Genomic DNA, 12,871 nt, shown 5'->3' with positions numbered 1-12,871 from the left:
GTGTGTGAGGAAATTTTATGATCATTTCCGGATCGCGAGAGGCTACCTGTATAAGAGATTGAACTGATCAATATGAGAGAAGTCATAAGCAGACATGTTTTTTTTTTCCAATTAAATATGACTACATAAAATAACTAATTTTGTTTTTGAACGGCAAAATAACAACCAATTACATAGATGGGTGTGGTTTGACCATATTACCAATTTAGTCCCCGAGTTTAAAAAATTACAACTTTAAACTAACTGTTTGTAGCAACATAATATAATACTGTTGGTCTATAGAGTGAATGGATACTAACCTTTCATTAATAAAATATACCTTCAAGTCTTTCACATTAATTTAATTAAAATTTAAAAAAATAAAATAAAATGAGACCCACTTATAAATATATTATCGAAAACAAATATCTACGTATACTATTAAAACAATACCATCTTTCCGCATATCATTCAACTCGACTCTCCATGGCAGTCAAGTGTACAACTTGTAGCTTACCAACTTAGCTAGAATAAAATAATGTTAACTTTCTTTTTTTCATAACTGGTATAGATTTATAACCTTCAATTTTGATTTCTTTTAAAATACAAATTATTTTTACTAATCTATGTATTTTAGAAAATTATTTATATCTTAATGAATATATAGGATATGTTATTATATATATATATATATATATATATATATATATATATATATTAGATTTAATTTTATTATTGTATTTTTTTAACCACCCATGTATCATACATGCTCTATACTAGTGTATGACTAAACAAAAAGGCTCTTTCTTCAACATTTTGATCAACCCTCCCCGTTTGACATGTTAACTAATTTGACCAATTTTAATTTAACTAACTTTTTACATTTAACACGTATTTAGAATTTATTTATATTAATGGATTGAAATTATCATCTCTAGCTAAAAAAAGAAAAGAAAAAGAAAGAGAGGGAGAGAGAGAGATTCTGTTTATTTTCACTCCTACGTCGGAGTCTCCATCCTCATACCCTATATCCCAAATTATATGAGAAACCAAGTAATCTCCTATATTTAGGCGTTCATTATTCATCCCTCATCCTAAATGTTAATGTGGTTGCGAGCGGAAAGTATTGTTATTTAATTGATTATATATATATATATATATATATATATATATATATATATATATATATATATATATATATATATATATATATATATGATTGGGACCGCGTGAGGAACCATTTGAAAATTGAGAACTTTGAGAACTATATTGAAAAAAAAAACCCTACAAGAGAAAATAAAATAAATTATAAATTATAAAACCAAAACAAATGAGAAAATAAAAAAAACTAATTAAAACGTTTATATAGCATCTTGGTTTCATAAAAAAATTCTAGGTTTTTCTAAATTATACACATATGTATAATACTTATAAACACGTACGTACACACACACACACACACATACACATATATATATATGTGTGTGTGTGTGTGTTTGTGTGAAAGATCATGCAAAAAGTGATATTATAGCGAGAAGTGCAAGAAATAAATCTGAACCATTTATTGTGTTTAATAAATGGTCTATATTATAAATGGCAAATTCGTAATTAAAAACACATATTTATGACATATAATTTAATAAAAAGGTTAGATACGTCTTTTGTGTTGTATGTCTCATTAAACCAGATTTTAATGCTTTAAGTAGTTAATTTTTGTGCCCATTAAATGCTCATTAGAAGGTTAATAGAATTTTTTACCAAACTAGTGTTAGTGGAAAAAGTATTTACCATTTTGGTGTTTCATGAAAACTATTTACCAAACTAGTGTTTTGCATTTATTTTATATTTATCTTTATTTTTAAATTCTTTTATTAGAGTCTTTTAATTTTTTTTATTTAGTTAATCGATTATTTACTTTTTATAACATAATGCTTATGTATGTTTTTATCCATCAATCCAGTATCTTCTTTTTTTTTATATTTTCTTATCAGTCAGCTTTTCTTTTCTTTCTTTCTTTTTTTTTTTTGTATTTTCACTAATTGTTATAATTCTTTTCTTCTTATTTTATTTTTTATCTACTATTGTAGAATATAAAAACAAATAAATCATCTAAATAAATTCAAAATGAAATAAGAAACATAAAAATATAACCAAATATTAAAACTTAACCTGCTACGAGCCACGAGTCTCAATATCAAATATAAACAAAAATATGAAATTCATAGAACATAAACAAAAAGGCAAAAATGCTAAATGAAGTTGAGTCGCTACCGATCTCTACAACTATAAACAAATTTAAAAAAAATGTGTAAAATAAATTGAATATGCTACACTGAACATATTTAAAACGAAAAGAATCCAGAACATCAGTACCAGTTAGGTTCGTTACCGTACTGAAACTTAACCCAAAAATAAATTCGTAAATGAACATATTTAAAACAAAAAATAATATAATTTGGTAAAACCCAGACGTTGCAGTGATTATTCGACACGGATTTGATCGGTATCGGTTAGGTTCGTCAAAGTCTCGAAACTAAACCTAAAAAGTAAAATTCGTAAAATGAATATATTTAAATAAAAGCAAAAAATAAATACATTTGAAAACAATTAAAAAAATAAATAAAAAGAATAGCAATGAGATAAAAAAAAGATAAGAAAATTTTTATTGATAAAATATAAAAAAAGGTTAACTAATATAAAAATAATAAAAGAGAAACTCTAATATGATGATTTAATAATAAAAGGTGAAAAGAAAATAAATGAAAACACTAGTTTGGTAAATAGTTTTTATAGAACACCAAAATGGTAAATACTTTTTCCACCAACACTAGTTTGGTAAAAAATTCAAGGTTAATATTATTTTCTTTTTTTCATTAAAATTATGATCTTTTTTTATGGTTGTGTAAGTTATTTATTTGTTTTTAGAATTTGTTTAGAAAACACATAAATTTTACAACATTACATTGTATATTACGGATTTGTTTATATAGTACATACAATGTATTGAAGTAAGCCTATTTTTATTTGTTTTGCAAACACTTTTATTATATAAACAAACTGATTCCTACACAGCATTAGTTTTGCCTACACTATATTAGATACTACATTAGTTATAACTACACAACATTCGAAAGTATTAATACACTATTTTTTTTTACCTACGCTACATTAGATATATCTGCAATACGCTAGTTATGACTATACAACCATTTGAAAATATACCTTTAAAACATTAGTTTTGTCTACACCACATTAGATATGTCTACCCAACAATAGTTTTGCCTACACCATGTTAGTTTTACCTACACAAAATTAGTTTTGTCTATACTACATTAGATATGCCTACACTACATTAGATATGTCAACGCTAAATTAATTATGACTACACAACATTAAAAGTGTGCCTACACTACATTAGATATGGCTATACAACATTTAAAAGTGTACCTACACTACATTAGTTTTGTCTACACTACATTAGATATGTCTACACTATATTAATTTTAACCACACAAAATTTTAAAGTGTGCTTACACTACATTACGTAGCTATATCTACATTACATTAGATCAAATGATGACGATAATAATAATAATAACAACAACAACAACAATAATTAGCCATTTTTAGAGTAAAATGATTTTAGATCAAATAGATTCAAATGGTTCAAATTTTATATGAAATAAAAAATAATAATAATAATTTGTAACTTATGTAACTTATCATTAATTACTAAACATTAATGAATATTAGTTACAAAACAAAATACTTTATATTTCACTAATATACCCTTGTATATAAATAATCAGAAAATAAAAAAGAAATGATGTGATTTGTTAGAATTTCTTCTCGCACTTCTCGGAATTAAATATACTTCTGAAATGAACCTGATCCTATATATATATCCTAAGATAATTTTTTGAAATTGAGAATTTTGAGAACCACAAAAAAAACCCCTTAAAAATATTAAAAAGAATTATAAAACAAAAAAAAACAAAAATTTTGAAAAGGTAAAAAAAGCAAAACGTTTATCTAACATCACGGTTTCAAAAAAAATCTCAGTTTTGCTAAATTATGCATATATGCATATTATAATTTAATTTCTAGTTACATTATATACGCATATGTACATTATCATGTATTTTAATTATACATATATGTATAAAATAACATTTATATATATATATATACACACACACTTAAGTTTTTGCAAGAAATTATTTTAATGCCAGAAGTCAACTGGACCAATAAAACATTTTCTTTTCTTTTATGATTAATTTAAATGCTAATGGTAAATTAGTAACCTTTATCTATGGTAGCTATTTAATTTTAATTTGAAGGTGATTTAATTTGAATGTTACATAATTATGTTTTTAATTATATTTTTAATTTAAACTCTATTTAATCTAGTTAAATGAGATAGAACATTTTTTTTATTATTCAAAAGTTAATAAAAATTGAAATGTCAGAAAATTATCGAACCCTATATTTAAATCCTACACAACATATTATACGATATATTTACATCCTATGCAGAAAACTATTGAACTAAATTATTTACATAGACCTACATATATCACATATAGACCTACACAACTCACACATAGACCTACACATATTATGCATTGAAGTTTTAACACATGTTTAACTAGAGGTAAACTTGGGGTGCAAGCATAAACAAATTTAACCTACACTAGAAAAAATTTAATCCTACATTTAACTACATTGATAAAAAAACCAATTAACTTACCTTACCAAATACTACACTTTATCCCAAATAATTATACACAGTAACATAAAACAAAACAATATTTGATACAAAACAAAATTATGGTGTTTGCTTTACATTGCTCCAACACTAATTAACCAATTTGATCCAACACAATAACATATTTGTTCCTTCATTTAACCACATTAAGCGATGCGAAATAATTAAAAAAAAATTACATTATAAAATACCAAATATATAAAATTAACCAATTATATAAAACTTGGAAATTAAAAAATTGCAACAAATAAATTTGTCAGACCTTGAAATCCCTAACTGGAAACTCAATTCAATAAATGAATGAATGCGTAAGGTTAAATCTAGGAATGCATTTATAATATAGCGTTTTCTAAAATGATTCCACAAAACAAAATATAAACATACCTTTTTATGTTAAAGTCAACTAAAATAAAGACTTAAAATTTACAACTCTTGCAATTTTAATTAAGGACCATTGATCAAACATAATCAAGGGTCAAGATTCACTTCTCATACTTTTTATATAAAGATGATTTATTGCTTACTGTCTGAACCATTATATATATATATATATATATATATATATATCATTTTAGTGCGAAAACTCAATATAAGCCACTAGTTTATTTTGAAATCATAAATGTTTAAAAATAAATAAAAATAGTTTAAATGCAACAATAAATACATTCTCCATTCAATTAATACGACTAAGAAAACCATTAATTTCTTTTTCCAATTAACATAACTAATCAAACTAAAATAATTAAAAAAATTATAAAGAATTAATCTACTTTTGTAACTTATTTCTCTCCCCTCTTGATTTTTCATCAGACATAAATACAATTTATTCGTACACTATAACTTATTTTTCTCTTGAACAATTATTTTAACTCAATATATTAATATCCATTAACATGTAATTTTCTTCATGGTGATTAATACATAATTTTTTCAATTAACATACCTACATAAACTAACACATAGTTACATTGTGATGGATAATAAGAAAAAATATCCTACACATGTTGTATTATAATGTAACAAAATGTATATAACTAGAGTCTTGCACAAAAAGATCATTACCTACATTTATTCTTAACATAAGAATCATATAAGTTACACAACAATATACTAGGGGTGTTTAAGGTCCGGTTTTGATGGTTTTTGGGTCAAACCGTAAGCCAAACCGTTAGTATGGTTTTTGCTAATAAAAAATCGAAGCCAAACTGTTGAAAATAAAAACCAAACCGAACCGAACCGTTACTAATGGTTTGGCTCCGGCCGATTTCACGGTTTAGGCTTTAATATGCTGCTGTCAAAAATTTAAACTCTGATTCACAAGTTCAGATTTCAAGCTGTCCAAAACTAAAATAACCAAAATGCAAGTTTCCCATAATTAATCATATTGTCTAGAATTTAAGCCTAGAACATGACGGGATACTGGACTTTTAGTAAAATTGGGCTAAATTACACACTAGCATCTTATAGTAGACTAAGACAGAAAGCCCAATTTTTAAAACATATGATATATTATAAATAGTTATATAAATCTAATATAAAAAAATAAAATCTATATAAATATATCATACGGTTCGGTCCGGTTTTATACGACCGGTTTTCAATAAAAACCGTAAGCCAAACCTTTCATTACGGTTTGAAAATTTTGAAGCCAACCGACCGAACGTAAAAAAATAAAACCGACCGCGAAGCCAAACCAATGACTGGCTTGGGTGGTTTCACGGTTTTAAACCGATCAATAAACACCCCTACAATATACAACATATACATGTAGTTTAACATCAACAAATATATATAAGTTATAATATATATATATATATAGGGGTGGGTTCTAGTGAAAACTCCTTTTAAAGAGAAAACTTAAAAACTCCTAAAAACTTATAAAAAACTATTTTTAACTTTTTAAAAAAAAAAATTTTTGAAGTTTCTTTTTTTTCCATTATTCTTATATGTTGTTATTGGTTCAAAAAAAAAATTGTCGGTAACCTCGTCGGTATAGTGCGCATGTGTAATAGTGTGCATTACATATATGCAAAAGTGTTTGTATTGCATAGAATACAACACTATTGCACATATTTGATACACAGTATTGTATATATGCAATATAAGACTAATACACACATCGAATACACATTAGTACGTATGTGTAATACAACATTAACGCACATGGGCACCACATCGACTTTTATTTTATTATTATTTTTTTTCCATATAATACAACACTACTACACATATACAATACACAAATATTGAATATATGCAATAAAATATTATTAAACTCAAAAATACATAGTAATACACATGTGTAATACAACGGTATCGCACAGTAATACGTATGTGCATTACAGCGGTTTTTTTATTATTTTTTATTTTTTTTATATTTTTAGAGTGAAATATAAGAAAATATAAGAATAATGGCTAAAACAGAATTTTGAAAATATTTTTTTATTTTTAATTAAAAATAATTCTTTAAGAGTTTTTTAGTTTTCTCTTTAAATGTGAGTTTTCTCTTGATCCTCTCCCTATATATATATATATATATATATATATATATAAGTTTTTGGTGTAGGGTGTATACTTTTATCAGTATTTAATGTGCACATGTGTAGGATATGTATATTTTCGTGTAATTTATATATATAATATATAAATTACACGAAAATATACATATCCTACACATGTGCACATTAAATACTGATAAAAGTATACACCCTACACCAAAAACTTATATATATAACCTACAAGAAAATGCACATAACCTACACATGTGTGTTTAATATTAACAGAAATATTTGGTGGTTGTATTTTAAAATACACATTTGTAGGTTATATGCGTTTTCATGTAGCTTATTACTTGTTGATGTTGAAATTAATATGTTGTTAGATGTTTTTATGTAGATTATATGTTTTTTTATGCAAAAACACAAATGTAAGTTATATGTTTTTTGTGTAAGTTGTATATATATATATTTTAATAGTTAATGTCCATATGTAGGATATATTTAAATTTGTGTAGTTTATATAATTATATGATTCGTGTAAGTTATATATTTAATATTGATATTTAATGTACACATGTGTATGATATATATACGTTTTTGTATTATTAATGACAATGATTTTTGTAGATATGCCAACTGAGTAAAAAAAATGAATTGATGACTTTTAAAAAAGAGTTAATGGCCATTTTCGTCCCTGTGGTTTGCTACTTTCGCCACTTCAGTCCAAAATTTGTATTTTTGTCAATTTAGTCCTCATAGATTTAAATATTAGCCAATTACGTCCTATCCGTTTAACGGCATCCAGCTATGCCGTTAGTTTAAGGGTATTTTTGTCTTTCTCCTTTTTATTTTGAGTTATTTGTCATTTTCGTCCCTGTGGTTTGATACTTTTGCCAATTCAGTCCAAAGTTTGAATTTTTTTCAATTTAAGTCAGTTTTTTTCTATAACCCTAGAGAGCATTATCCATGCCCAAAACAAGTCTGCATTTACTCTATCTACAACAATAATCACACCCTCTCCTCTCGTATTTAGTTTCTAGACGGTTCCTAAACTCTCCCCCATGGTAGAATTCAATGGTAAAGTGGTCAAAGCAATTCCGTGAAACCGAATTGTACGCAAAAACTAAAAATCGTTTCTTTGATGAATGCATAATATTTAGGGTTTAGAGATTAACATATCATAACGAAAATCTGGGTCGTAATCAACTATTATACATTAATCTACAAAATAATTTTTAGTTTTTTCTGTATAATTCGGTTTCAGAGAATTACCTTGGCCACTTTACCATTGAATTCCACCATGGAGAAGATTTTAGGAAATGTCTAGAAACTAAATATAAGGGGGGGGGTTATGATTACTGTTGTCAACAGAGTAAATGCTTACCAGTATTTGAGGTTGCTCGATGGGTTTGGGCTTGAATTATGCTCTTCAGGGTTATAAACAAAAAACATAAAAAATAAAAAAAACTGAATTAAACTGAACATTAAATTGACAAATTTTCAAACTTTGGACTGAATTGGCAAAGATATCAAACCACAGGGACTAAAATGACCATTAACTCAAAATTAAAAGGAGAAAGACAAAAATACCCTTAAACTAACGGCATAGCTGGATGCCGTTAGACGGATGGAACGTAATTGGCTAATATTTAAAACTATGAGGACTAAATTAACAAAATTAAAAATTTTGGATTGAAGTGGCGAAAGTAGCAAACCATAGGGATGAAAATGGCCATTAACTCTTTATAAAAGGTTACAATGTTGATGGATGTTGATAAATTGAGTTGGAAGAAATTGATTTTAGAAAAAAAGAAATTATAGTGTATGAATAAATTGTATATGTGACTTTATGTATAACAACACGAAGATGGAGGATTGACGGGTGGATTGCAGAGCCACCCTTAATTGTAGTAATTCTAAACAAAACATGAGCGTTTACGTGTTATTTCAAGGATTTAGGTTACTACCGTATATAGTGCGTGTTTGCAGGAACAGATGCTTAAAATGGCGATTCAAATGAACTATAATGGAGAGGAGCAAAGAAATCGAGAGTTGGTAATGGCAGTTAATAAGTCAAAAGAAGAACAAGAACTTGGTGCTGAGGCTACCGTAGCTTACGGTAGCCACCGTAAGCTACGGTAGTGTTACAGCGTAGCAGCCTAGCGTAAACAGAAGATGGCTGGCGTAGTGACTTTCAAAGCTACCGTAAGCTACGGTGGCCACCATAGCTTACAGTGGACCCTGACGCAGAAATTGTAACTGCCATTTAAGTCCGTTTTGAGATGACTTTTGGGTATCTTTTTCATGGTTTCGATTAGAGACACTTGGGGAGGCGATTTGGAGGAGCTATAACTCAATTTTGAGTTGTTTAAACATTGGAGACTTGTTTTTAATTGATATGCACATTGTAATCGAAGGGATGATGACCCGAATCATGCTCGGCTAATTTCCTTTGTGTTTTCCCTCGGATTGTAAGGTTTCATATTGTTTGTTGATTGAATGTTTATGCAATTTCTGAGATGGTAATTTAGTATTATTGATTTCATAATTATGATGTCTATGTATTGATTGATAAGTTGTTAGTTTGTTTAATTCGGGTTCTGAACCGTCAGTTCTTGGTGCTATAGGCAATTGGGATTAATCGGGTGGAATTCGGGGTTGGATAATCTAATTGATTTTTGAGTGATAACCTTGCAATTGTTAATCCAATTACTTAGTTCTCAATTATCACAATCATTTGCATATTCATGAATTATGTTTTTACAGTTCGTCTCAGATTAAACGTTTACATCAACATTCATTGAAACCTGAAACCGAGGGAGAGCATATCCTCTCATCTTTGATTGAAAAACCGTGTTAAGTGATTTAGTTAATTTTCGTTAATCAAACAAAACAACTAAAACTTTGAGATTTTATTTTCTTCATTTAGTTTAAATTTAGTTAATCTATAAAACTACTTGGTAACACATATTCCACAAACTCTTCGTGTTCGAAACTCATTTACCACTATCTATTTAGTTGTAATTGGTTTATTTTTGCGCGAGTCTTCGACCTCGTGTCAAATTTTGGCGCCGTTGCCGGGGAGTAGTGCGTAACGTGTGTTATTTTTGTAGTTTTTGTTTAAATTGTTATTGTCAGTTTTATGCGGGTTGTGTTAGTGTGCAGGTACTTACAGGTATATGCATACAAGACGCTCTCGGTCTTCATCACCGTTAGCGTTTGATCCTGAAATCGAGAGAACCTTTCGTCAGAACCGAATTCTACAGAGGGAAAACAAGGTTATTGGGTCTCCAAGCACAAAAATTCGAGCAACTGACACCACAATCATGGCTTCGGAACAAACCATACCGCCGATGCCACCACCCATTAATTCACCAAACCCACCATCTACTATACCCATTACCACCACCAATTCCACAAGTGAACCTACTTCAGCTGCGTTTAGCTTTCAGCCACCAGCTAACCTCCCACCCTTGAAAAATTTCATGCCTATTCAAGGACAATCATCAAACTCACCACAACAATCATCCTTCCAATCTCAACGAAATCCACCTTATCAACAACCATACACGTTTACCCAAGACCCACCCATAATCCATACTTCACCGAGTCAAAGATTGGGCCCGCATTTGTTTGGTGGGCTACGGTATGGTGATGGTAGTGAAAGGTATGAAGATTTTGAAGAAGGGTATGCAAGTGGGGTTGATGTGAGCCAATTGAGGATTCAAGGGAAATTCGGGTATGGACCCGAAAGTCAACCGCAACAACCAGTGCAACAATGGGGTGGACCTCCAATTATTCAAGACCAACCGCAGCAACCATAACCATTGCAACAAGTTCCTCTACAACCTCTATCAACAACCTCAGTTTCAACAACCAAATCCTCAACCACAATACCAACAATATGCACAACAAAGGCCTGTTTATCGGCAAATGGGGCAACCGAGAGTACCATTGGGGGTACCAAGACGTCATGCAAGAGAAATGGTTAGAGGAATTGAAGCTCACTGTAGACCGGTCATCACCAATAACCCATCTCCAGTGGTTATCCTCAAAACCAAAATGGAAGAACGTTTGAGGTTAGAACGAATGCACTCCAAAGTTTACCAAAGTACAAGGGTCTTGCAACGGAAGAACCCTATTTTCACTTGGAGACATATGATTCGATTTGCAATACAATCAGGGGTCAAGGTTTTTCACCGGATGAGGTGAAATTTGTGTTGTTTCAATTTTCGTTGGAGGATAAGGCAAAGAGATGGTTCTACACATTGCCATCAGCATCAATTTAGACTTGGGCCGAGATGCAACAAAGGTTTTTGGAAGAGTTTTATACGGCCCAAAAGACTAATGATACGAGACGAAGTTTGAGATCTTTCCAACAACAATCAGGTGAAATGTTACATGAAGCATTGGAGAGGTTCAACATGATGATCAAGAATTGTCCACACCATAGTATAGCTCTTTGGGAGTTGTTAAATGCTTTTCATGAGGGGTTGAATGAACAAGATGAGAGGGATTTAATGTCAATCACAAATGGTGCATTTGGTACCAATTATGAACAAGATTATTGGGCATTCTTGGAGCAGATGTCGGTCACTTCGAAGAGAAAAGCTCAAACTGCAAGAAGAGCGAGACCGGCAATTGGAAGACCACAAGTTCATGCCGTGGAAGATGTGGGGGTACAAACCACTAATCAAAGAATTGATGTTTGTACCAATTGCAATGAGTTGGGTCATGTGGCTGATGTTTGTACGATAGGTCAAGCATAAGTTGAAGAGGTAAATGTACTTCAAGGTCAAGGGGGTGGTAATCGGAATTTCAACATGAACTCAAACACTTATCCCCCGGGTTGAGAAATCATCCAAATTTCCATTATGGAAATCAAGCAACTCAACTCAATCCGAATTTTCAAGGGACTTCTCAAACCACCTTTATCCCTCGTCAACAATACTTCAACCAAGGCAATCAAAATCAATTTCAAGGAACGGGTGGTAATCAAGGTGGGTCTTCAGGCCAAAGTTCATCAAGTGGGAATGAAGTGATGGACATGCTAAAGATGATGCAACAAGAGATACAAAAGAGGAATCAGTTGGATGAAGCTCGTATACAAAAGGATGAAATTCGTGACAAAGCCATCCAATCATTGACAACTCAAATGGGCCAACTTGCAAGTGAGGTATCTAACTTGAAGAAGAACAAAGCTCAACACTCCGAGCGACACCAAGGTGAACCCTACTCACACTACTTCTCGCAATGTGCCGATTAATCAAGTAAGTGTTTTAAGAAGTGGTAAGGAGTTTAAAATCAATACTACACTGGAGTTAGTTGAATGTGTGGTAGAGGATGTGATGGGGGTAGAAAGTGAAGATGAACAAGCTTCACCAATTCAACCCCCTAAACCATCCACGTTTTCAAACAAAGGTTCGGGTCAAAATGAACTTTTAAATGATAAAAGCAATGAAGTGGGAGAGGTTCCAATTCCCTTTCCTTCGGCTTCAAATGATCCGGGTAAGAAAAACGTGATTTTAAAAGGGGTCCTCAGAAGGAGAAGATGTGGGAGGTATTTAAACATGTTAAAGTTAATCTTCCTTTACTTGAGGTAATAAAACAAGTACCCGCATATGCT

The 12,871-nt window shown here is 30.1% G+C and overlaps 1 pseudogene; it reads right to left on the bottom strand.

Annotated features, from left to right (window-relative positions):
• Nucleotides 1-11,600: 11,600 nt before the first annotated feature.
• Nucleotides 11,601-11,701, bottom strand: LOC143613291 (small nucleolar RNA R71; annotated as a pseudogene).
• Nucleotides 11,702-12,871: the final 1,170 nt, after the last annotated feature.

The sequence above is a fragment of the Bidens hawaiensis genome, unplaced genomic scaffold, assembly GCF_021521415.1.
Source record: "Bidens hawaiensis isolate Kalapana, Puna unplaced genomic scaffold, B.hawaiensis_p1.1 tig00037140_1, whole genome shotgun sequence".
NCBI lineage: Eukaryota > Viridiplantae > Streptophyta > Magnoliopsida > Asterales > Asteraceae > Bidens > Bidens hawaiensis.
The sequence above is the reverse complement of the archived record's forward strand: the minus strand, read 5'-3'. Positions and strand labels throughout refer to the sequence as shown.